Here is a 23,345-nt window from a genome sequence, read left to right as displayed (position 1 = left end):
TGTTTGTCAGTTGTCGAACTAAAAATGCTCGCCGCTCACGTCAACGCTCAATTTAAAGGCAGCGAAGAAGCATCTAGGTAAAGCCGCTAACGGTGACTAGCATAACCTGGAACATTGCAGAAACACACGTGAGTGGCTGGAACCTTCAAGATAAATCTCTGCGCATCTTTCGCGGCAAAGGAATGATAAAACTGAGTCTCGCGAAAACGAGCATGAATAAACAAAGAGTACCGAATTGATGTGTGCGCAACAATGACACTGATAAGGCCGCATGCCAGCGGCTGTAACAAATACAGATTTGAATGCTACGCCGCAGTATGAGCACATCATGCAACTTGTGACTGCATGTGTGTGTAAAGTTGGACATCCATTCGAGTCTTGAACAGTCACTTAAGCTGTCATCGTAATTACTGTATTTAGTATAGCCTCGAGGGGTTCTCGCATCTGTTTCTCACAACTTCAACCTCCAAGGAAGTGCACGCGCATATTTAAAGCTATTGAATAACCAGCGCACCAGTTTGGAGAAATTTAGCTGAATGCTGCCGTGAGTTAAGGTCATGGACGTTAATTGTGCGGCACTGCATGGGGATTTTCCTACACTGAACTATCTATACCGCGATCGACAGCTTCCCCGTGGAGCACGCCATGAGCCGGTCGACTAATGCTTGCCCCGATGGCATTCGGGCAGTCAACTACAGGCCCAGAGCTTTTTTTTTACTTTGTTCCTATGTTGCCACAAGTCATCCCTGTACATGTGTTATCCTCGCCGCTGAACACGATTTTCCACTCTGTTCTTCGCAGTCAGTATTGGAAGGGCGTTTCTCCCACTGATGTTTTCATAATGAGCTCGGCGCATGGATTGGCAGTGAGCGCTTTTTAAAGAAAGGTATTTGCCGGTGCATGTGGAGGAAGTTTTCTTCTTTATCTTCCTCGGGCATAGCTTGCTAAAACATTTTAGCACTAGCTCAATGGTAACAGCTAAGGGTGATGAGAAAATGGCGAACATCTTCGTACGTTCGGACCAGTTGTATAAGCTTCTCAGAACGATGGAAATGCGTTCTCGGTTCCATCACACAGCGTCATCCCTCTAGGCGTTCTGTGGTGCCGCATAGGACCACCAAACCTTCGACGTCGCTTGTTGTCTTACTTGATGCAGTGTACCTCACAAGTCACAACCGATAGCAGCCAGTCAGTCTGATTCGTGTGATTGCAGAGTTTGACTCTTCGAAGCACGTCAAAACACCTTCAACACAAGTCTACCAACAGCACCCAAGGTCTGCTAATTTCAAGTGCCGCACCGCACCCAGGCGCTTCGTACATCACGAAACAACTTGGTCCGCGGTCCTGTGCCTCCTGCTGATGCTCAATGCAAGCGCACTTGGTGCAGAACAACTGCACCATTGTTCCCTAATGGAACTGCGGACCTTTAAGCCACCATTGCAGGCAAGAGAAGAGAATCCTTGTCAACTGAAACGCATCAAGTTGCAGCACTTCCAGTTCCCCGCCTCTGCGTTGTCACTGAAGCTCTTCGAGTATCCCTGCCTCGCGTGCTGTTCAGAAGACCAATCACCAAACACTTCACAGCAGCGAAATCGATTAAATATGTGCAGTGATCTGAATTAGGTTCACTGCTGTGTCCATTTCCTCGGAGTGAACACATCCCCTGTGCTCACAGCTTCTTGTTGAAATTGAGCAGAACATTATTTGAGGCTATGATGGTTCATTTTTGAAAGAAACAAAACTGGGCAAAAGGACAAAATCAAGGACCAAAGAAAACAGCACAACACCGCGGGCACAAAAATTCAAATTAATTACATTTTCTCTAAGCTGAATGAGCGGGTTCTTTTCACTTTCTTTCTTCGTTTTTACTTTAGTAAGGCATTCCATTTCGTTAAGCATGATATCCTGCTGAGAACAAATAGGAATTTACGGAATTAGAGGCACACCACTGCTACTTATTAAGACATACCAGCACAACCGCTATAAATTTAAAGAACTTGGTGGTACACGTTCATCTTCCGGAATGATGAAGTATATGTTTACTGGGTCTGCTCCTTTTCTTGTTATACATAATTATTCTGTTAGCATCCTACCAACACAAGAGGTTGCACTGTATGCGAGCGATAAAAATGCATTTTTGTTGTAATGAAAATGCCTAGCAGTGTTCGGCGTTTTCTTCAAAAGAACGAACGTTTATAGTTAGGTAGGAGAGCTGAGGCAATGGTTAAACACTAACCAGCTACAGCTAAACGTATTAAAAGTAAGAATGTGTTGTTTCCCCTCTAAACAAACCCGTTCAGCATAGTTTCAGACTTAACTTTGCAGGCACCCCATTGGCAAGAAACGATTCCCAGACATTCCTGGGCGCCATTGTCCATGAGCATCTATGCTGGAATACCCACGTGGCGAACTTAACAAGCCTTTCATGGTCACTAGGCATCATTAACAAGAATAGAAATATTTTACCCGTGTGAAAACAATGCTACGCAATTCACTAATAGAATCTAGACTCAAGTATTGTTTGCTTTTGTTATGTACTCCGTCAAAACAAAACGTAATCTCGTTGGCACAGTACCAAACACTGCCTTATTTTTTAATTCAGTGTAATTCGTTTAGAAAACATTTTTTACTTCAAACTGCTTTATCTGTTTACAAAAAACAATTAAGACTAAATCTGAGTTCTTCATATATACACGACACATCACTCCTTGCGTTAGAACAAATTCCGATATGAAGACGGCCTCGCACCTCACCACAGGATTTCAAACCAGTTCACTCACTCATATAGACCTTGCATTCTTTAAAATATCTGTGCTTAACACTGTTTCATCAATCCCAACTTGATCGCTGCGTTATATGTTTAATGTTTCTGGTGTAAATGCATGTCTTTGGGCTTTGGGCTCGGAGCCTGGTCAGGCAAGATCATCTCCGGGCTCTAAATTTTATTCATAAAAAAATTGCGATTCCTTAATTGTCTACTCAGCGTTTCCATTCAACCCTAAATCTGACCTTGACTGAGGATGGCCCAAGGTTACCTGCCACAACAAAAGCAACTACTACTCTACAATGACACTCATCACGTTGCAAGCTGGTGCTGCAGCCATCAACATCACTATTAGCCAAAATAGAAGCCTGGGCGAGTTGGTATGTATACATTCTAAAACAGCGCAAAATAACAGGGACGAGAGAACGAAACGTACAACATGAGCGCTCGTGTTGTACGTTTCGTTCTCTCGTCCCTGTTCTTTTGCGCTGTTTTAGAATGTCACTATTAGGTATATATGTTGTAGAAGAAGGACGTTCAGGACGGCGTCGAGGTCGACGGGGAAGCGGAATGATCAGGAAAAACATGATCTGCGCGACGACTATTCCACAACTGCTTCTTTCTCATCAGCGTCCAGCGAAGTGGTCCATCTTCTTCTTCACAATGCCCCCAGAGAAAAAGGAGTCATGCTGGCGACTCAATGGGACGAAGATACAATGTGGTCGTAAAACGGCTTAAGGCACTGCACATGAACAGTTTCGCGGCCACGGCGTCGCAAATCGGCAGATGGCGTAAGCAGCTCAACAACATAGTTCACTGGTGAAGAGCGCTCGACGCCGCGGTAGGGCCCATGATACATACAGATCAGTTTTGTTAAGAGACCGGGCCTGCCGGATGGAACCCATAGCCACACAAGTGAGCCGGGCTCGAGCCGGGCTCGAAGTGTGATGCATTCTTCTGATCGGTGTCACGGCGATATTTTTGGCGCCACTGAGAATCGGCTGTGAATGTCCGTGCAATCTGGCGGCATTCTTCTGCGTGATGTGCAGCTTCGGTCACTGTGGTACATTCTGATGCGTCAGGGTTGTAGGCGAGGACAGTATCAAGGGGAGCAGATGGATGCCGACCGTAAAGCAAAAAGAACGGATAGAAGCCCGTGATGGATTGCGTAGCAGTGTTGTACGCATAGGTGATATAAGGAAGGACAATGTCCCAGTTCGTGTGGTTGGATACGATGTACTTCGCGAGCATGTCGCCGAGGGTGCGATTAAATCGTTCAACAAGGCCGTTTGTTTGCGGGTGGTAAGCGGTGCAAGACCGGTGAATGATTTTGCAGTGATCGAGCAGGGCTTGAACGACTTCGGATAGAAAGCACGGCCTCTGTCGCTGAGTGATTCACCAGGAGCACCGTGACGGAGAAAGTTCTTCAATAAGAAACCGGCCACATCTCGGGCTGTTGAAGCTGGGAGCGCGACGTTTTTGGCACACCGCGTCAGGTGGTCGACAGCGACAATGACCCAGCGATTGCCATCAGCTGTGTACGGAAGAGAGCCATAAAGGTCAATTCTAATGCGGTCAAAGGGTCTAAGCGGGCTTGTGAGAGGCTGTAACTCACTAGCTGAACGGTAAGAGGCAGGTGTGCGGAGTTGGCAAGTCAAGCACGATCAAACGTACCTAAGAACATAGTTTTACATACCGCGCCAATAGCAGCGAAGACGGATTCGTGTGTACGTCTTGAAAACTCCGGCGTGACCGCACTGCGGATCGGCGTGAAAAGCTGTACATATTTGAGTCCGTAGATGGCGCGGAATAACGAGGAGCCACTTCCGTCCACTCGAGTTGTAGTTGCACCTGTAAAGGAGGTGATCCCGAATCTCATAGTGGGAAGCTTGACGGCGAAGATCGCGTGAAGGGTTAATCGCTGAATTGTTAGAAAGGTGGTAAGTAAGGGATCCGATCCATGAATTATTTCGTTGTTCAGCGGGCATGTCACTGATGTCAAGGGAAGATACCGCAGAGTCCAAAATGAAGAGGCTGGCAAGGTCGGCTGGCAGTGGTGAGCGAGACAAAGCGTCGGCGATTGTATCATTGCGACCAGATGGGTAAATAACACGGATGACTTATTCTTGCCGACGAAGAGCCCACCGTGCTAAGCGGCCGGAAGGGTCCTTGAGCGATGAAAGCCAGCAGAGGGCATGATGGTCCGTGACTACATCAAAAAAACGGCCGTAAAGGTGAGGACGAAACTTTGTGAGGGCCCACACGATGGCCACGCTCAAAGATTATGACTAGTAGCTTACCGGTATCGCTCAAGAGGAAAGTATACAACAGTTGCATCTTGCCTGTACTCACCTATGGGGCTGATACGTGGAGGCTAACCAAGAGAGTTCTACTTAAGTTGAGGACAACCCAGAAGGGTATGGAACGAAAAATGGTAGGGGTAACATTAAGAGTTAGGAAGCGTGCACAGTGGGTCAGAGATATAACTCAAGTTACCGACATTCCAATGGAAATTAAGAAGAAGAAATGGACATGGGCAGGACATGTAGTGCGAAGAGAGGATAACCGATGGTCGCTGAGAATGACAAACTCAATTCCAAGGGAAGGAAAGCGTAGCAGGGGACGGCAGAAAGTTAGGTAGGCGGATGAGATTAAGAAGTTCGCAGGGGTCAAGTGGATGCAACTAGCACAGAACCGGGATAAGTGGAGAAATATGGGAGGGGCCTCCGCCCTGCAGTGGGTATAGTCAGGCTGACGATGATGATGACACGATGGCCAAGCGCTCCCTTTCGGTTACAGAGTAGTTCGCTTCGGCTTTTGTGAGAGTACGGCTGGCATACGCAACTACGTATTCACCGAAGCCGGAGGGGCGTTGAGCAAGCATGGCGCCAATGCCGACACCACTAGCGTCTGCATGCAGTTTGGTAGGCGCCTCAGGGTCAAAATGGCGCAGGATTGGCGGGGCTGTGAGGAGGCGGGGTTTTGAGGAGGCGGCGCAGTGTGTTGTGTTGTTGGCGTCGTCGCATGCTGGTGACCACAGCGAAATATCTGAGGTATTGCGACAATGGAAGCAAAGTTCCGTATAAAACGCCGAAGGTGTGAGGACAGGCTCAAAAAACTTCCTAATTGCTTGATGGTAGTAGGCTTCGGAAACTCGGTCACAGCTCGCCGTTTAGCGGGATCAGGACGTATACCCTCCTTGGACACACGTAGCCTAAAATGGTCAGCTCACGAGCAGCGAAACGACGCTTCTTCAAGTTGAGCTGCAGGTCAGCGTTCGCAATACATGTCAAGACCTCCTTCAGACGAGATAGGTGGCTCGCAAAGTCCGGCGAGAACACCACGATGCCGTCAAGGTAACAGAGGCACGTCTTCCACTTCAGGCCACGCAGTATGGTATCCAGCATACGTTCGAATGTAGCAGGGGCATTGCAGAGACCGAGAGGCATGATGGTAAATTCAAAGAGGCCATCAGGGGTGACAAATGCAGTTTTAGGGCGATCTTTCGCCGCCGTGGGTACCTGCCAATAGCGGGATCGTAAATCGAGCAAAGAAAAGAGTTCAGCACATTGTAAGCAGTCCAATGCATCATCTATGCGTGGATGGGCGTAGGCGTCTTTTCTCGTGATTTTGTTCAGATGACGGTAGTCGACGCAGAAGCGTATAGAACCGTCTTTCTTCCTCACTGGGACAACAGGAGAGGACCACGGACTGTTAGACGGCTCAATCACGCCATTGTGAAGCATAGTATGAACTTGCGCTTCAATAACTCGGCGCTCGGTGGCAGACACTCGATAGGGACGCTGGCGCAGAACAGCATGGGAACCGGTGTCAATGTGGTGGGCAACAGTTAATGTGCGGCTCAAAGCAAGCTGATGAGAGTCGAATGAAGAGCGGAACTGATGAAGCAGTGCGAGGAGTTCAGAGCGTTGAGGGCCAGGAAGACTGGCATCGATGGAGCGGAGAAAAAGTGCAGCCAAGTCAGCGGGCTGCGAAGAGGGTGTTTCGTCAGCGGTGAGAATAGAATCTATGAGCTGGATGGTGCAGAGGAATTCACCGCGACGCAAGGATACGGGAATTGAGAACGGATTAGAAATTCGGAGCGCGGTGAGGCCAGCTCATATAGAAAGTACGGCATAAGGCAGGGGGAGACCTTGCGGTTTAGAAAGGTAGGTGATGGGGTGAAAAGTACATCGGTACTGCGGGAAAAAGCAGAAGCGGTGGGCACAAGAACGAAAGAGCACGCAGGAATATCAGTATCTTCGGCAACGACCACTTTGGGATAAGGGAGATCCGGGGACGGTTCGTCTAGCGCAAAAATCTCAAGTTCGGCACTATCACTGTTTATCACCGCATTATGACGTGATATAAAATCCCAGCCCAAGATATGATAATGCGAGCAGGAAGGCAAATCGATGAACGTTATTGTGTACACAGCTTCGTGAATGACTACTCGTGCTGTGCACACCGCTATAGGCACTATAGGCTGGGCATTTACCGTGCATAGCGACAATCCTGAAATTGGTGTCGTCACTTTGCGCAATGAACGGCAAAGACTTGCAGCCATGGCAGAAACAGCAGCGCCGGTGTCAACCAGAGCTAGTACTACAACGCCGTTAACAGAATCTTCAAGCAGATTTTCGGGGGATACGTGAGGCCTTTGACATTTCGCTCGTTGCGCAGTTCTCGCCTCAGGAACTGCGACATTAAGTTTTCCTCTTACGCAAATTTGGGACGCCGTCGCAGAGGAGATAGAGAACGGCGACGCGGCGAGTTTGAGCGGCGAGGAGAAAAGGTGGTACAGTCATCCGCGAGGGAACTTGCAGATAGATCGCCGGCGGCGTACTGACCTCGCGCCTGACATTCGGCGCGGTATGAAATCATCGAGAGTGCGATTTCGGCAGTACCGGGAAATATGGCCAGCAAATCTGCAGGAATACCAGATGGAGCGGTCTTCACTGGTTCGACATGGATTGCGGCGCAGCGGACGAGGTGGAACCAAAGGCTGTAGTACCTGAAGAAATTCTTGCACAGGCCCTGGAGGCGTAACGTACACCACAGGGTAGCTAGGTGGCCGTGGTCGTTCAGCGAAGGCAGCGTACTTCAGCTGTGCGAAAGGAGTGGGGGCGCATGTCAATGGTGGATCGACAGGGACGTTGGAGTATGCGAGGGGCTCCACGGCCGGCGCGGTCTGAGACATGGGCGCTGGCGGAGAGACAGATGGAACGGCCTCCGCCCCGCGGTCAGGGATGACCTGTCGAAGGGACGCCAAATTGCGGGACAACTCGCAGTTTGTTGACAGCCGAGATATTTGGCGAGCAACTTCCTCCCGGATGAAGTCTTTGAGCTGCTGCAGCAGCGAGGAGGTCTCAGATGTTTCGGAGAGGACAGAAAGGGACTCTGCATGTGCGGAAGGCTGTCGAGGGAGGATATGCTGCTGGCGCAACGCATCGTAGCTCTGGCAAAGGCTGATAACTTGAGCAACACTAGTCAAATCCCGGGAGTTTAACATTTGAAAAGCGTCATGTTCGATGCCCTTCAGATGCCTTCTGACATCTGAGCGTTTACGCGACTGCATGGGTGGAGTACATCTTCAATATAACTTGTAAATGTCTCGCCGAGCCGCTGTGTTCGATCCTGCAGACGTTGTTCGGCGCGGAGCTTTGGTACTGCTGGACAACCAAAGACGCTTGTAAGGCTAGCCTTGAATGAGTCCCAAGTCGTCTCTCCGAACGATCGGAGTCATGTTCGGTAGATGAGAAGGCTGTTACAAAGGGGCCAGGTCATTGCAGGATGATGTAGCCGCCGTGTTCGAAAGGCGCTCAAAAGCGATGTACGATACCCCGCTGTATAGTCTATTCAATTGTTTGACAGACTTGAAGCACCGAGTCGACGGTAGAACAATCCTTGCATAACAGGATGATGAACTAATTATCCGCGATACCCTTGAGGATTGCCCTACCTTGTCACTTTCCGGCATGAATCTGTTCACCTTGGAACACAATACGAGCACGTCTTGAATGTAGGCAAGGTAGTGCTCCTTGAGGGAGGGGACGGGGTGCGATAAGAAAGTTCTGTTTTTTGCTGTGAGAGCCCGCCCCAATGGGCTTCTTGAACAACTATTGAAGCTTTTGCCTACAGATTTCTCAGGTCCCTAGCTCTTATTCGTGGCTTTGAAACCACGTGCGAGCTGTTTCCGCCAAATGGAAAATGATGTTATCTAGCATTAGGGTCGCGTCCCAGTGGTCGTTCCTGCCGCAGCGCTCATATTCATCGAACCAATCGTCAACGTCTGCCTTTTCTTCGCCATTAAAGATGGATGGGTGGCGGTTCTTTGTGAGTATGACGGGCTGAGATGATGTTTCCGCGCCGGTAGGGACTACCTCGGAGGTCACAGTGGCCGTTTCTGACGTCGTTATGACAGGTGGCGGCCACTGCGCAAATCCAGCTTTTGGCAGCGTAAATGGGCTAATCTGTGAGGACGGGCATCGTTATTCACCTCCACCAAGATGATACGTGGCAAGAGGGTTGGCCAAGGAAACAACAGCCGATTACTTGCGTGAATGTTTCGGCAAGCGCCAGTCTTCTTCTTAGCAACAACAACCGTTGATACAGCTTCGTCTTCTGTCTTCCTGGTATTGAACGTCGTCTTCTTCAATGGATGTTGAGGAACTCGGGTCCATTCAATAAGCATAAAGGATGCACATACCACCCAGGTGCACATAGTGATACATGTTCCATATAGAAACTTTTCTCTTATGAAGAATATTTTAGGAGTGGCATATCGAGAAAAGAGAATCATTATGGATTTTTACAGAACGTTAAAAACACGATGTTTACTTGTTCTTTCCAAATTATTGCAGAAAAAGGGCCCAGACAAAATTTTACTTTATGTAATTACGGAATTTTTGGGTATTGGTGCGAGTAACACTCTTAAGCAATTCTCATGAACCTGTCCGTTCCCAATACGTATAAACCATATGAGACACCAAACATGAGAGGCAAAACAATCGACATCCATGTCAAACACATCGTAAAAGAAGGCAATGCGTTCTTCGCTCTCTCAAATGTGATGTGTTTTATGACGCGTAAGCATATAAGGTTATCATGCGCCAACCGCGAGGTAGAAATCACTCATTGGCTTTGTAAGATATGTTTAAAGTATGTTTAAAATCTCATAGGTTGATGAGAATGTTGGCTTCTTATATATATGTGAACACAGAAGATATTTCCACGAGTGAATTTTCTCCTAAATGCAAACGAGGGTGAAAAGGTATGCACTCGGAATAAAACAGTGGAAAGTGTTTTTCTTAGTTCGTCCAGTTTTATGCATGAACGTAATATTTGAATTAATGTCAGTGGTTCACCCCACAGATCACATTTTGGTGTCTTTTCTTTTGTAAAGATAAAATGTGAGTTAGGTGAGGAAAAGACGTGTCGCTGAGCACCGTGGCTATATCGTGTCCAGTAAGATTTCGAACCACTTCTGTAGTCCGCGCCCACACAGCGGTCATCAAACTCTAGAAGAAAAGCATAAAGGCCAAACAACCCGTCCGTGGCAAGAAGATCGCCAAGGACGCAGCCCTCCGGGTAGGAGCTGCAGAATGCCGACGCGGCCTTGCTGCTAGGCCTACTGGGGCTCCGCGGAGCCTCAGCGCCGATAAGATGTCAAGAATGGGGACGCCAATGGACCCTCCAGTAGTCGCTGTGACTTCTGCAAGTACAACTGCAGGCTGCGGTAACGAGCCGTTACTTGGAGCTAGCACTTGGTCACAGAGCAACGCGGACATTACTTCGAATATGAGGACAGCGCTCGGGCAGCTACCCGAGCTAAACGATACACATCAGGCTATGGACGTGCAACAGGATGCCGTCACTAACGCTTTTCAACGGACACCCCGGCTGGTCAAACTACCTGGGCCGCCAGTCAACTCACCACCGGCAAAGAAGGTAAGGGTCGCCCCTGATAAGCTAGAGCCTGCTTATCCAACACCAGCCTTGCAGCAATCCTTTAGAGTGCATATCAGACTAACAGTGCAGTTTGATATCACAAAGATACCCACCAAAGCTATACAGAGAGTGATAGACGCAGCGCTTGATACCGTAGGTTACCAGGGGTTTGCAAGCCACAGGGCATCTAATACTGTCACAGTACATTTAGCCACACTTGAGGATGCACGCAAAATGAGCACAGTAACACAGATTCCAATCACGGCAGAGGAATAGCTTTCTATCCAGACGTATTTTGCGTCTGGTCCAAACACTCAGCGATGTGTCGTCTATGACCTAGACCTACAAGATTCCCCGGAGACGGTGGCCAGAGACCTCATACCAGGAACACATACTGTGTTAGCCGCACGTCGTATGGGGAACAGAGGCACTTTTCTGATCACATTACAGAGACCAGATACTCTTTCGGACAGATTTTACTACAACGGCCGCATAGTGCGACCCAGAACGTACAAACCTAGACCGGTGCACTGTTACAGGCGCTACAGAGAAGGCCATATGCAGAAATTTTGTCCATATGGAGTTAACCCCGAATACATGAATGAATCGGGATTTGCGGCCTATGCAAATCTGATGATCACAATGTCACTTCGTATCAGTGTCCGACAAAAAAGCGAAAGCTCGAGTTAGCAAGGGCTGGACAACGGAAACAATGTGCATCGTTGGTGGTCAAAAACAGATTTGCAACTCTGGCCGAAGAGTTGTTTGATGATCCTCCTGAAGAAGAAGAGCCTGTTGCAGTGGTTGCACGAAACAGTGCATCGTTTGCTTCTACGCTGAAGAATGGACAAGGCACAAAACGGAGCACAGTGGCATTCACTGCTGATGAATTTCCGGAATTAGAAGACTGCACAAGCCAGCAGGATGCAATAGAAAAAGAAATTGCGATGCTTTCTGCACAAATTGCACAGCTGCGACAAAAGAGAGCACGTATAGCCCAACGCCGAAAGGAGAGTTCAGAATGACAGAAAGAAACGCTTGCAGTCAGTACGACAGCAAGGTTAGTGGATGCTCCGAATTGTAAACCTGCCGCTAACACACCGATATGGGAGGCGGTACTGTACGCACCTACGCAACTGACACACGTCATTCAGAGCAGCTTACATTGTGGATAGAACTAGCCGAAACAAGTGGCAACAGATTACACAATGGAACTGCAGAGGGCTCTCTAATAAAGTTGGGGAAATGAATACAAAACTATCGTACGGCAAGCTGCAATCATGGGCGTTCTTGATACAGGAGCACAATATGTTATATTCAATAACAGGATATATAGGGTACCAGTGTCCTTCTATCCCTGATAAACGAGCAAGAGCAGAGGCCGAAACGCCAGGAAAAGCTGCCGTCTATATTAGGGCCAGCATTCCCCAAACGCCACTTGACTTGAGCAAGTGGTGCAAAACTCAGCAGGAAGTCGTTGCTGTTTCTTACGCGTCCAAACAAAACGCCCCTTATATTAGTGTCCGTGTACGCTCGGCCAAGAAACACAGTACTTAATCTTGGATGGGTTAAGCATATTCGCCATTGATATCCTGGAATGCAATACTAATCGGTGGAGATTTTAACGCTCCGCACACTGGATAGGGATATGATTGGGATTCTAAAAGGGGTGATAAAGTTCATACGGTCTTCACAGAAATGGAATTTACACTGCTAATAAATGATCCAGGAGTGGCAACACTACCTGCAACACAAACACGCTAACCAGACTTGACGTGGTGGAAGGGCCCTGGTGCACCACAATGGCAGGCGGAATTAGATTCGTGTGGTAGTAATCATATCCCCATTAGTATTGGTCTTAGTTTGGGACATATGAAGAAAATTCGAAAAAAAGCTACTCGAACTCATTCAGTTAGCCCGAATACTCTTGTTACCACCCTTCAAACGGTACTGACGGATCACACGATTACAACTACAGTGAACGAAGATCAGCCAACTCCCGACCTGCACCTACTAAAACTTTGGGCACGCCGAAAACGGGCCGAGATACATGCTGGTCGGCATCCTGAATATTTGCAAAGAAAAATTGAGGTAAACAGAGTGACGGCACAGGCACGCCGATATGAAAAACAGCTGGTTCATAGGAGATGGGATGAGTGGTGCAGTCGTTTGGGCTCAGGAACGACTAACAAGGCCCTCTGGAGGACTTTCCATGGCATTGAAAAGAGGCGGCAGGTTGAAGATCATGCGGAAAGTATTAGACTCGCATTACAGCTTACACCAGAGGAGTCTGCAAACCAGGCTGCTGCCCTTCCCGAACCGTGCACATTATCTGGCTTCTTGAGGTAACAGCGCGGAACACAGGACGGGAGCACAAGATTAGAAGACGACACAACAAGCGCTGACTTTCAACAACGTTTATTTTTGGAAAAACCCTCAACTTCTTATACCCTAACGCCACAGATCGCGTACAAATGACTTGCACATATCAGCAAAGTTAAAAATAAAAAAAAAACATAATAATAGATAAATAAATACACGTGCCGCATAACCGTCTCTTGCACAACAGCGTGGTGCACTCTCTAAACAGTCATGGAGACGATTGCACATTCAGCAATTCGATTTCTTTTTGTGTTAACAGCAGGGACGGTTTGCTTACACATCGTTCCTGCAGTCTAGCTATCTCAGCGGCTTCAATTATCTCACGAACCAGCGGCTAATTATGTTTTGCTAACACTTTACATTGTGTGAATTGCACGGAGCAAGTTTTTGACGCGCAGTCTCTTACATGGATCCCCAAATGCCTGCTTTTTTGTTCGACGTTGTTTTTGTGTTCTTTCAGCCTGTCATTTGTGCACCTTCCAGTCTGTCCTACGTATTCCTTCCCACACTTCAAGGGTATGGAAGTGTGGGAAGGAATACGCTGTTGTGCAAGAGAAGGTTATGCGGCACGTGTATTTATTTATCTATTATTATGTTTTGTTTTTTTTTTTATTTTTATTTTTAACTTTGCTGATATGTGCAAGTCATTTGTACGCGATCTGTGGCGTTAGGGTATAAGAAGTTTAGGGTTTTTCCAAAAATAAACGTTGTTGAAAGCCAGCGCTCGTTGTGTCGTCCTTTAATCTTCTGCTCCCGTCCTGTGTTCCGCGCTGTTACCCCAAGATGCATAACCAACATGCCCAAGCTGCTATTCTAACATTATCCGGCGCCTTCACTGACAGTGGATGCGGTTGATAAAACAGGAATAACATCACCATTTACAAAATTGGAGTTAATGGCTGCTATATAAGAAGCGAATGATAAAACTGCGCCTGGACATGACGATATTCCGTATGAAGTCAACAATTTAGTAGGAGCCGCAGTTGACAGCTTGTTGGATATGGTAAATGAGGTATAGCAAGGAGGAGACATTCCACTCGGCCGGAAACACTCGGTGGTGGTCCCAATACCAAAGGCTGGGAAACCTCCAACAACTTGCAAAGCAAAATAGCGCACTTCAAAACACAGACACAGGAAGGGAACGACAACAAAGCGCTGTGTTGTCGTTCCCTTCCTGTGTCTGTGTTTTGAAGTGCGCTATTTTGCTTTCTAAGATGATTTACCAACTAGCCCGTTCTTCCACCCTTGCAACCTCCAACAAGCCTCGAATCTTTGCGGCCTATCTCGCTAACACCCACATTTTGCAAGATCTATGAAAAGATGATAGCCACCCGCCTGTCATGTTGGTTGGAAAGTGATAAAAAATACCATGCTCAACAAATTGGGTTCTGAACAAACCTTGGCACAGAAAATGGACTGACTATGCTCGCTGAAGAGGTCATACACGTGTCGCCTTATAGCCACCTAATGCGCACTGTACTGGCTACCAACGTGGCGAAGGCATACGACGACGTGATACATGCCAAGATTCTTAGCAATATCGAATGTATGGGCATTCCCTTGCAGGTCATAAAAGCAGTACATAATCTGCTTAAGGACAGGACGTTTTCTATCCGGATAAACAGAAACCCAATTTGCAATTACACTTCGAACAGAGGCGTGCCACAAGGGTCAGAGTTAGCACCTTTGCTATTTAATATCGCACTGATCCCATTAGCGTAGAAATTAGCTGTAATACAAGAAGTGCGATTCATGATATACGCAGATGATGCCACGATTTGGTCTGTTCATAAACACCTTGAGAGACAGAATCGGTATCAGCAAGAGTCTTTAAATACCATAGCTGAGTACGTCCAATAAGGAGGTCTGGAATTGTCACCTCAAAAGTCCAGTTACATTCATGTTGCAAACAAGAATGGAAGAAAACAATTGGCAACGCAAAGAGTCACCCTAAAGATTGGAAATCAGGCATTGGAATAGGTGGACGAGTTGAGAGTTCTTGGCCTAGAAATTCACAAATCCGGCAAAGGAACACAATGGCTTCATAAGGTAAAAAAAAGTAGCTGCGACTTTCTTAAACTTGATAAACGCAGTTCGTCTAGGGGAGGAGGAGCTCGAGCGGACATGGCAAGACGACTTGTACAATCGGTGTTACAGCCGAGGATACCATACCAGGCTCAATTCCAAAGACTCCCGAGGCGGCAGTGGGCGAAATTGGAAACAATAAATAGAAACGCAATGCGCACTATCACGACCTTACCAAAACTTGCCCCTATCCCTATTCTCCAAGAGTTTGCACAGATAAATACGTTGACAGAATTAATTGAACAACGAGAGGCAACAAGGGATATGAAGCGAAAGTACGTTATGCCCATAGCATCCTTGTACAACGAAGTGGCAGTTCAAACACCACCAATGGCTGACCCCCCTCCGTGGGAATTCACCACTATTACGACAAACAAGATCACTCAACTTCGTCGCAAAGAAAAGCTGGCATCTCGACCTCTGGTTGATGCACTTCCAGGTACCTGCCTTGCATATAAGCACACATCAATTATAGAAAATGGCGGTATAACAGCAGCTACTAGTCCAACACACAGTGAACTAAAGGTACATAAAGAATAGGTTTCAGAATACCCAGACCCGCTTGTGTTGGAACTCTATGCAATCGGCGATGCTATGAAGGCCATAAATAAAATAGATTCCATAACAGAAGCCCACATCTGTACAGACTCCTTAGCCGGCATAAGACAACTGAAGAAAGTAACAAAGACGCTATGTGTAACCCAGGAAATCCACGCACTCAAAAAAAAAGATACGCATCCAGATATAATGGACACAGGACGATGCTGAGAACGCTGAACATAGAAAAGTTGACCACCTCACAAACGAAGTTCCAAACACTAATGCGCCCCCCCCCCCCCCCCCCCCCGGCTCCCTTTTGATGCCCGCTCCGCTGTTCCCATCTCAGCATCCTCTTTAAGGAAAAGTACACGTGCCCTCATTCCCCCGTGTACATTCCCACCCCCTCGTTACTTAACGAGATTGGAGGAGGATTCCCTTAGAAGGATAAGAGCTGGGGCGGCCCTTACCCCGTCGGTAAAATGCCGATGGGAATCGCAAGCAGACATCGGACCAACCACATGCCCGAAGTGTTCCACACCAGCTGCAGAAGTGGATGCTCGCCACATGCTATGGACTTGTGCAGGGACAAGGGCATCAAGGACACAGATTCTGCGCTAAGTGGGACTAACCACAACAAGGGAAAAGGACTTCTCTAAATGGCTCACCGACAACGACAAGAGTGGGAGCCTGCTTCGGTTCCTTACCGAAAATAATTTACACGAGTTTCTATAATATGCCTTATGGCAAGCTTGCGTAAAAAGTAAAAAAAAGGTGTGTATGTCCAATGCGAAGACGACATAAAATGACTTCGATGAATCGTTCTTGGTGCAAGCAAGACTGTCATTCTGTTATGACAGGTTTGGCTAGATGTCATTTATTATTTACACAGTGTTTCATTTAGACTGCCAGTTTTCTCTCAGTTTACAGCATACTAATGTCAATGCGTCTTTGGATGGAATATTTAATTTCTTAATCTGTATAGTATGCGCTTGTGCAGCACATGCATCGGTTTTTTTTCATTTCCATCTATTCCAATAATGCTCGGAACCCAGCAAACATTTACGTTCTATCCATGTGTTGTGGATCTTCTTATGTTGTGTATAATGTCTCCAATTAATTGTTTGACTGCGTTTCTTGGATGAAGTGAGGTTGGTCTACTTAGAGAATCAGTGTGAATGATACTGGTCTTGATGTTCTGATTTATTATTTTTTTCGTGGCCATACGTACCGCATACGACTCAGCAGTAAAAATGAATGTAAACTAAGGTAATTGAATTGTTTTTCGCCAATGATTTTGTAACTCTGCATTTACTATGTAGCTTCCTGATTTTCGAACCATCGATATAAAATATTTTCTGCACGTTTCTTTTAGTGCTAGATACTCTTGTATTATATGTTGATGGGATGATTGATTTTTTTTCTGAAAATGAGTTAGTGTGAAATCACATACTGAAGGTAGGCTGTACCAAGGTGGGAGTGGGTCGGTTTTCCGGGCAATACTAGGTAAGGTGTCTATTATATTTAACTCTTGGCATTTCAATTCGAACCGGAGAATAAGTGGCCGTGTTGCATTAGTTTTGTTGCTGAAAGGCATTCAGAATGGACATTTTGTAACTGTTTGGTAACAGATATGTTTCGGGAGTGAACGGATCTTCAGAACTTGTGACCATGTAAAGATAGTTCTTGTTTCTACAAGAGGAGGTTCTCAAAATAACGGCTTAAGGGGCTAGTTGGTGCTGCATCTTATTCAGAAATTTGGCGCAGCGAACACAAACACAAGAGAAGATACACAACACACACGTGTGTTGTGTATCTTCTCTTGTGTTTGTGTTTGTTGCGCCACATTTCTGAATAAGAGGAGGTTCATTGGTTTCTACATATAGACTGTTTATTGGGGATGTTCTGTGTGAACTTGCTGAAAGCCGTAAATCTAGGTTGCGTAATAGACCAGTAGTAAGTATGACGGCCTTGCTGACCCGTATGTAAACACACGAGGGTAAACACACGACAGAGCGCTAAATTTGTTGAAGACATGCTCTATCGGAACATCACTGTTTACGTGAAATGATGACTTTCTTCAAGGATCCGGGTATTTCACCCGATACCTAGACTTTTTACAAAAACTTAAAAATGTCTCTATGCCAAGTAAGGATCAAATCAAATCAAATCAAATCAGTTTATTCAAACATCCTATGATGCTTAGGGGCACGGACAAAAAGCCCTCGATGGGCTTGACGAGGTCCGTGCCCCCTACAAGGCATACACTGGACAGCGTTTGATGCGTCAATAGCAGAAATACACTAGCAGGACGCAGCTGCTCATAAACAGAAAATCATAAAGAAGGATACAAATATGATACGAATAACAATGACAAATTTTTAGGTTATGAAACATGACAGATATGATGAACGAAAATTGCATAGCACTGGAAAACACAGCTGAATGTGTACATATGACACGGTCAAACAAAGAAACTAACAATATTACTATATGTATTTGTGCAAAAAAATAATACGCAAATCCTTCAATGATTTGTCAGTGGCGTCTGTGCCGTCTTCTCCGGAAAGCTCGTTAAGGAGGGATGGCAAGCAAAACTTCAACATTTGTTTCCCGTAATTTGTACGGCAAACGTCAACTTTCCATTTTTCCGGTTTTCGCGTACAATACAGAGGATCGTTCGCCGAGAGCCTGGCTAGTTCAGCTAATGAATTATTGTGTTTGATTTTTTCCGATTTGTAATAGCGGATCAGTCTGTAGGGGTGTAGACACTGCATACGGATAATGTTAAACGTTTTGAACAATTCGGCTGTGTGTGAATAAGAAGGCACTTTAACAATTATGCGAATTGCAGTTTTCTGTACAAGCGAAAGTTTATTAATATTTCCGAGTGTAGTAGTTGCTCAGACAAGCGCGCCATAATTCATGACTGAGGAAAACAGGGAATTGTACAGCAATATATTAATAGAAATGGGAAACAGTGAACAGTGGCGGCGTAAATAGCCAGTTGTGCGCGATAGTTTCCTCACAAGGTAGGTAACGTGGTCGTCCCATGACATATTCTCAGAGAAAATTATTTCTAAAGTTTTAAATTGCGAAGCTACTTCAATGGGAGCGTTATTGGTCACAAGGGATGGAAGATAGAAAACCTTATGACGTGGATGGAAGATAATTGCTTTGGTCTTATCAACGTTAATTTTCAGTTCGTTTTCAGTTGCCCAAGTGTTTATCGGCGCCAATGTCCTGTTTGCTCTTTCGGCTAAAGTGAGGCTTGATTGTCCGGAGAAAAACACGCCTGTATCATCGGCGTATATAATATAGTCAGCAGACTTATCAATGTTAACAATATCATTGACGTATATTAAAAACAGGAATGGCCCTAAAATACTCCCCTGAGGAACGCCTGAAGCTACTGATTTCACGGCTGAACAATATCTGTTAAATCAACGAACTGTGTACGGTGTTGTAAATAAGACGATAACAAAGACATGACTTTACCGCGAAAGCCATAGTGTTCCAACTTTTGAAGGAGGATTCGGTGGTTGATAAGGTCGAAGGCTTTCGTGAAGTCTAAAAAAATGCCAAACACAATGTTTTTATTTTCAAAATTTTGTAATATCAGCTCCTTTTGAGCAAGTAGAGCTAACTCGGTTGATTTGTTTTTTTGGAAACCATACTGTGCCGGAGTTATTATATTATGCTTGTCGGAAAAGGCCTTTAAGTTGAAGAATAATTTTTTCGAATCCTTTGGACAAGACAGGAAGAATAGAAATTGGACAATAATTTGATAGATTATCTCTGTTGCCTTTTTTATAGATTACGGTAACTCTGGCAGATTGCATATTGCGCGGGAACACACCTGATGACAGGCAAATATTAAATACATGCGTCAGATAGGGTGCGATTACGTCAATGGCGTACTTGATTGGTGTAATTTGAAAGCCAAGTGCATCTTCCGATTTGCTGTTGCTGAGTGACACAAACGCTGCAATAACTTCATCCTTAGTGACTGGTTTTAAGAACATGGTGTGACAATTGCTTGGCTCCATGTAACAAATTATTATTCATATTTCTATTTTGTGCCGAAGCCACGGAAAGGAAATAATCGTTAAATGCATTGGCTAGCTCAGCCCCACTTAATTCTGTGTTATCTATCGTTACCTTTGAAACTGTTTCAGGAAACTGCCCGGTTAGAAAATTGAGGACCTTCCACACATCCCCCGATCGCCCAGTAGATGCATTGAAAAGATTCGTGTGGTAACCTTTAACTCTTTGTTAACGAAGTTTCGGCATTCTTTATATTTCTTCAATGTTTCAAGGTCTCTAGTACGCAGAAACGTAGCGAACAGTTTGCCACGTTTCTAAATTATCTTAACTATATCGGTTGTGACCCATGGCTTACGAGCTTTTTTAGGCCGCTTTAACATAACTAGTGGAAATGAGTCGTAGTAGACACCGATAATTTTTTCCATTAATTTATTGTATGCGTCTTCGGGGTCAGTCGACGCAAGCACGTCAGCCCAAATTAAGCCAGCTAAACGGTCGCGAAATGACGATAGCTTTTCTGGGTTTATAGCACGGTAATAGATAGCTTCTCTGAAGTGTTTGTTGACAGTATGCTCACTGGACATAAAGATCGGAAGATGATCACTTAGCGCGTAATTAATAACACCACATTTCAGACGGGTTATTCGAAATTTGTGATGAACAGGTCTAATAGAGTCTGAAATGTAAGTGTTATTCTTGTGGGGGACTCTATAACATTGAAGCATAGGTGGCAGTTCAACAGTGTTTCCAAACTTTGCTTGACACTGTTATCAGCAAGCCAATTTATGTTGAAGTCTCCACCTATTATTACGTGGTATTTGTTCTTGCTAACAAACTCCAAAATAGAATCCAAGAAAGAAAAAAACTGGCATGTGTCTCCAGAGGGTGGACGATAACAGACGCAGAAAATGTTTGCGTTTGATCTTAGCACTAGCGCTAACATTTGATAATGAATTTCTTCATGGCCAGGCGCCGTTTTCTCGCCAGCTGAGAGTTCTTGAAGGGTGAGTAATTTGTTGAAGGGTTCGTTTGCACTGCCACTTGTCGGCAGTCTTTGTTTTTCAGCTGATTTTTTTGTGTGTGTTTTAGAAATGTTCTGTGTAATGTGATGAACTGGAAACTTCAGAGAAATACTGACCTAAATTGTATGCCTGTTGTTCTATGGTTGTTTGTATACCAGGGCCTGTCAGAACGGGAACTGTGGAAGGAGAAAAGCTGCCATTGAACTTTTGCACTTTTTCCCACATTTATTCCGGTAGCATTGAGCTATTTATAGAAGATATATAGTTTTGCCATAAATATTTTTCGGCACTGCTACGAACTTGTCGGGGTTCGCCTTTTTGAAACATAATTCTCTTCAGTGGGATATCGAGGAAAATTTCCCCAGGCCTTGTTTCGTTTCCTTTTCGCTTTATATACTGTTCACACAAAAACGAGGACGAGAAAGGTAGACGCTTGTTGCGTACCTTTCTCGTCCTTGGTTTTGTGTGCGCCGTATACCTTAAAGATATGTCTGACCAACTCGCCCAACAACGCACTTTGTTAAACTATGTCACTTCTTTACATTCTTTATTATACAAGAGTTAGTTATTTTTCTTTACTACTGCATAGAATGGAGGAATCGCTAAGCGTGCTGCGTGAATAATGCAGTTAGTGAAAACTTCACTCAGGTTGTCTACGTTGAGGTCATCGGAGGCTGATTTATCTAGGCTTGCTTTCTCCTGGCACAGGGCCCAGTCAGCGAAAAGTAACTTGCAATATCTTGGTTATCATAGGGTGATTTTTGGTGAAAGTGTTATGTTGATTAAAACTGGTAAATGGTCAATTCCATGTGGATTGTCAAGGGCATCCCACTTAATATCCATAAAAACAGAGGGGGAACTAAAAGATAAATCTATAAAGGACATTTTTCCAGGACTAGGTGAACAGTACGTGGGTTTTCCGATGTTTAACAGGCGAAGGTTATTACACAATATAAAATCTTCAATAACTTGACCCCTGGAATCGGTTTCGTCGCTACCCCAAAAAGTGGAATGTGCATTAAAATATCCTACTATTAGGTAGGGCTCTGGAAGCTGCTCTAGATGTTCCTCAAATTGGTGGGCAGTTGCATTCAGATGTGGCTCTAGATATATAAAGCCCACTGTTATAGTTTTAATGACTGCCACATCTTCTAATTTAGCCTTAAGTTGATGTTCTCTCACTGCGACACCTTTTTCACAACTACGCCTCTCGAAAGATTGCGTGCCTGCTCTCGGTCACGGAGGAAGACTTTATAGTATTTGAGTATGTCCTTGTGTTAGGTCCAAGTTTTTTTTCCTATAAGCACAAGACTACCGGTGAAAATATGAAAAGTTATTTAGGGGTCATCTGCAGTCAAAATGTATGAAAGACATTGTGTATTTTGTGTGTCAAAGGTTAGGTACTGTTTTCAGGCCCCTTTTTTTGGGGCTTCTTTTTTTTCTGTCGGTCTAGGAGTTGTGCCGCCCATCCAACGTCGGCAGCACAGGACTCCATTGAGTTGTGTCCATAACATCTTCTGATGCGCTAGACGTTCCCTTTAAATGAGTAGGTATGTTTAAGTTTGACCTTGCCGCGTGAGGAGGGGCTTTGGAGCTAGCTGCGCAGGACGTCTGAGCGGCCTGTTTTCCGGTTGGTGGCGCAGCGCTAGCTGTTGCTTCTGTGGGCACAGATGACCCTGCTACAGGTTCATTGTGCGCGACCTGGGCAAGTGCCTGACGCTCTTGCCCTGTTGCACCAAAAAAGAATAAAAAGCTTTTTTTCTTTTTTTACAGGGCACGGTTTCGTGCTTCCTGGAAGGTAATGTTTTCTGTAACTTTTAAGGCTTTTTTCCTCGCTTTCATACTGGGCGTGAGTACGCAGAATGACTGCCCTCACATTTGACATAGAGGTGCGGTTGGACGTCACAGTTCTGAGAATCGTGGGAAGCACATTTTGTCAACTGCCCCCGGCAGCTCTGAGAGCCGTTCGTTGGCACTTAAAACAACGTCGTGGATTTGGGATGTATTTTCTTAGCTGCAGCTTTCATAGCCTATTTCGACAGATTCAGGAACAATACGGGATGCAAATGTCAAGACTAGATGTTTTGTACGGATCTCTTGGTTATCACGCCTCATGTTTTATGCAGTACACACCAGTGACATTTCGGTCCTTTAGACCTTCTAGCAGTTCCTCTTCGGTGAGGTATCTCAGACCACTGCCTGAGATTACGCCGCGGACGGTGTTCAGAGAACATTGAGGTCTAATTATTACTGGGATTTCTTCAAAGGATTTCAATGCGGTCAGTTTTTCCTGCTGATGGTTGTACAAAACTTCCAAAAGTAGCTCACCATTTTCCAACTTTTTTTTTTAATGTTATATCCTTATCGAATGATTTCTGTCAGGGTCTTAGAAGTAAGAAAAGGAGAGACAAGTAGAGCGGTTTTTTTTTTTATGTTCACTATGAACCATGTGGAACGGTGAGAAATTGGTGGCATTATTTATTAATGGAGGGATGGAGATGGATGGAATACAGGAGCGTCCCCTTTGAAACGGGATGGCAGGAATAGCTATCATGCTC

The 23,345-nt window shown here is 45.5% G+C and overlaps 1 protein-coding gene across 9 annotated transcripts in view; it reads right to left on the bottom strand.

The window, feature by feature from the left end:
* Positions 1 to 23,345, bottom strand: part of LOC146170929 (solute carrier family 41 member 1-like) — a 247,126-nt gene that overhangs the window by 78,800 nt on the left and 144,981 nt on the right. The window lies entirely within an intron of this gene.

This window comes from Amblyomma maculatum, unplaced genomic scaffold (assembly GCF_055883805.1).
Source record: "Amblyomma maculatum isolate TAMU_Amacu unplaced genomic scaffold, ASM5588380v1 scaffold_27, whole genome shotgun sequence".
NCBI classification, from domain to species: Eukaryota; Metazoa; Arthropoda; class Arachnida; order Ixodida; family Ixodidae; genus Amblyomma; species Amblyomma maculatum.
This window is presented reverse-complemented; position numbering and strand designations above follow the sequence as displayed.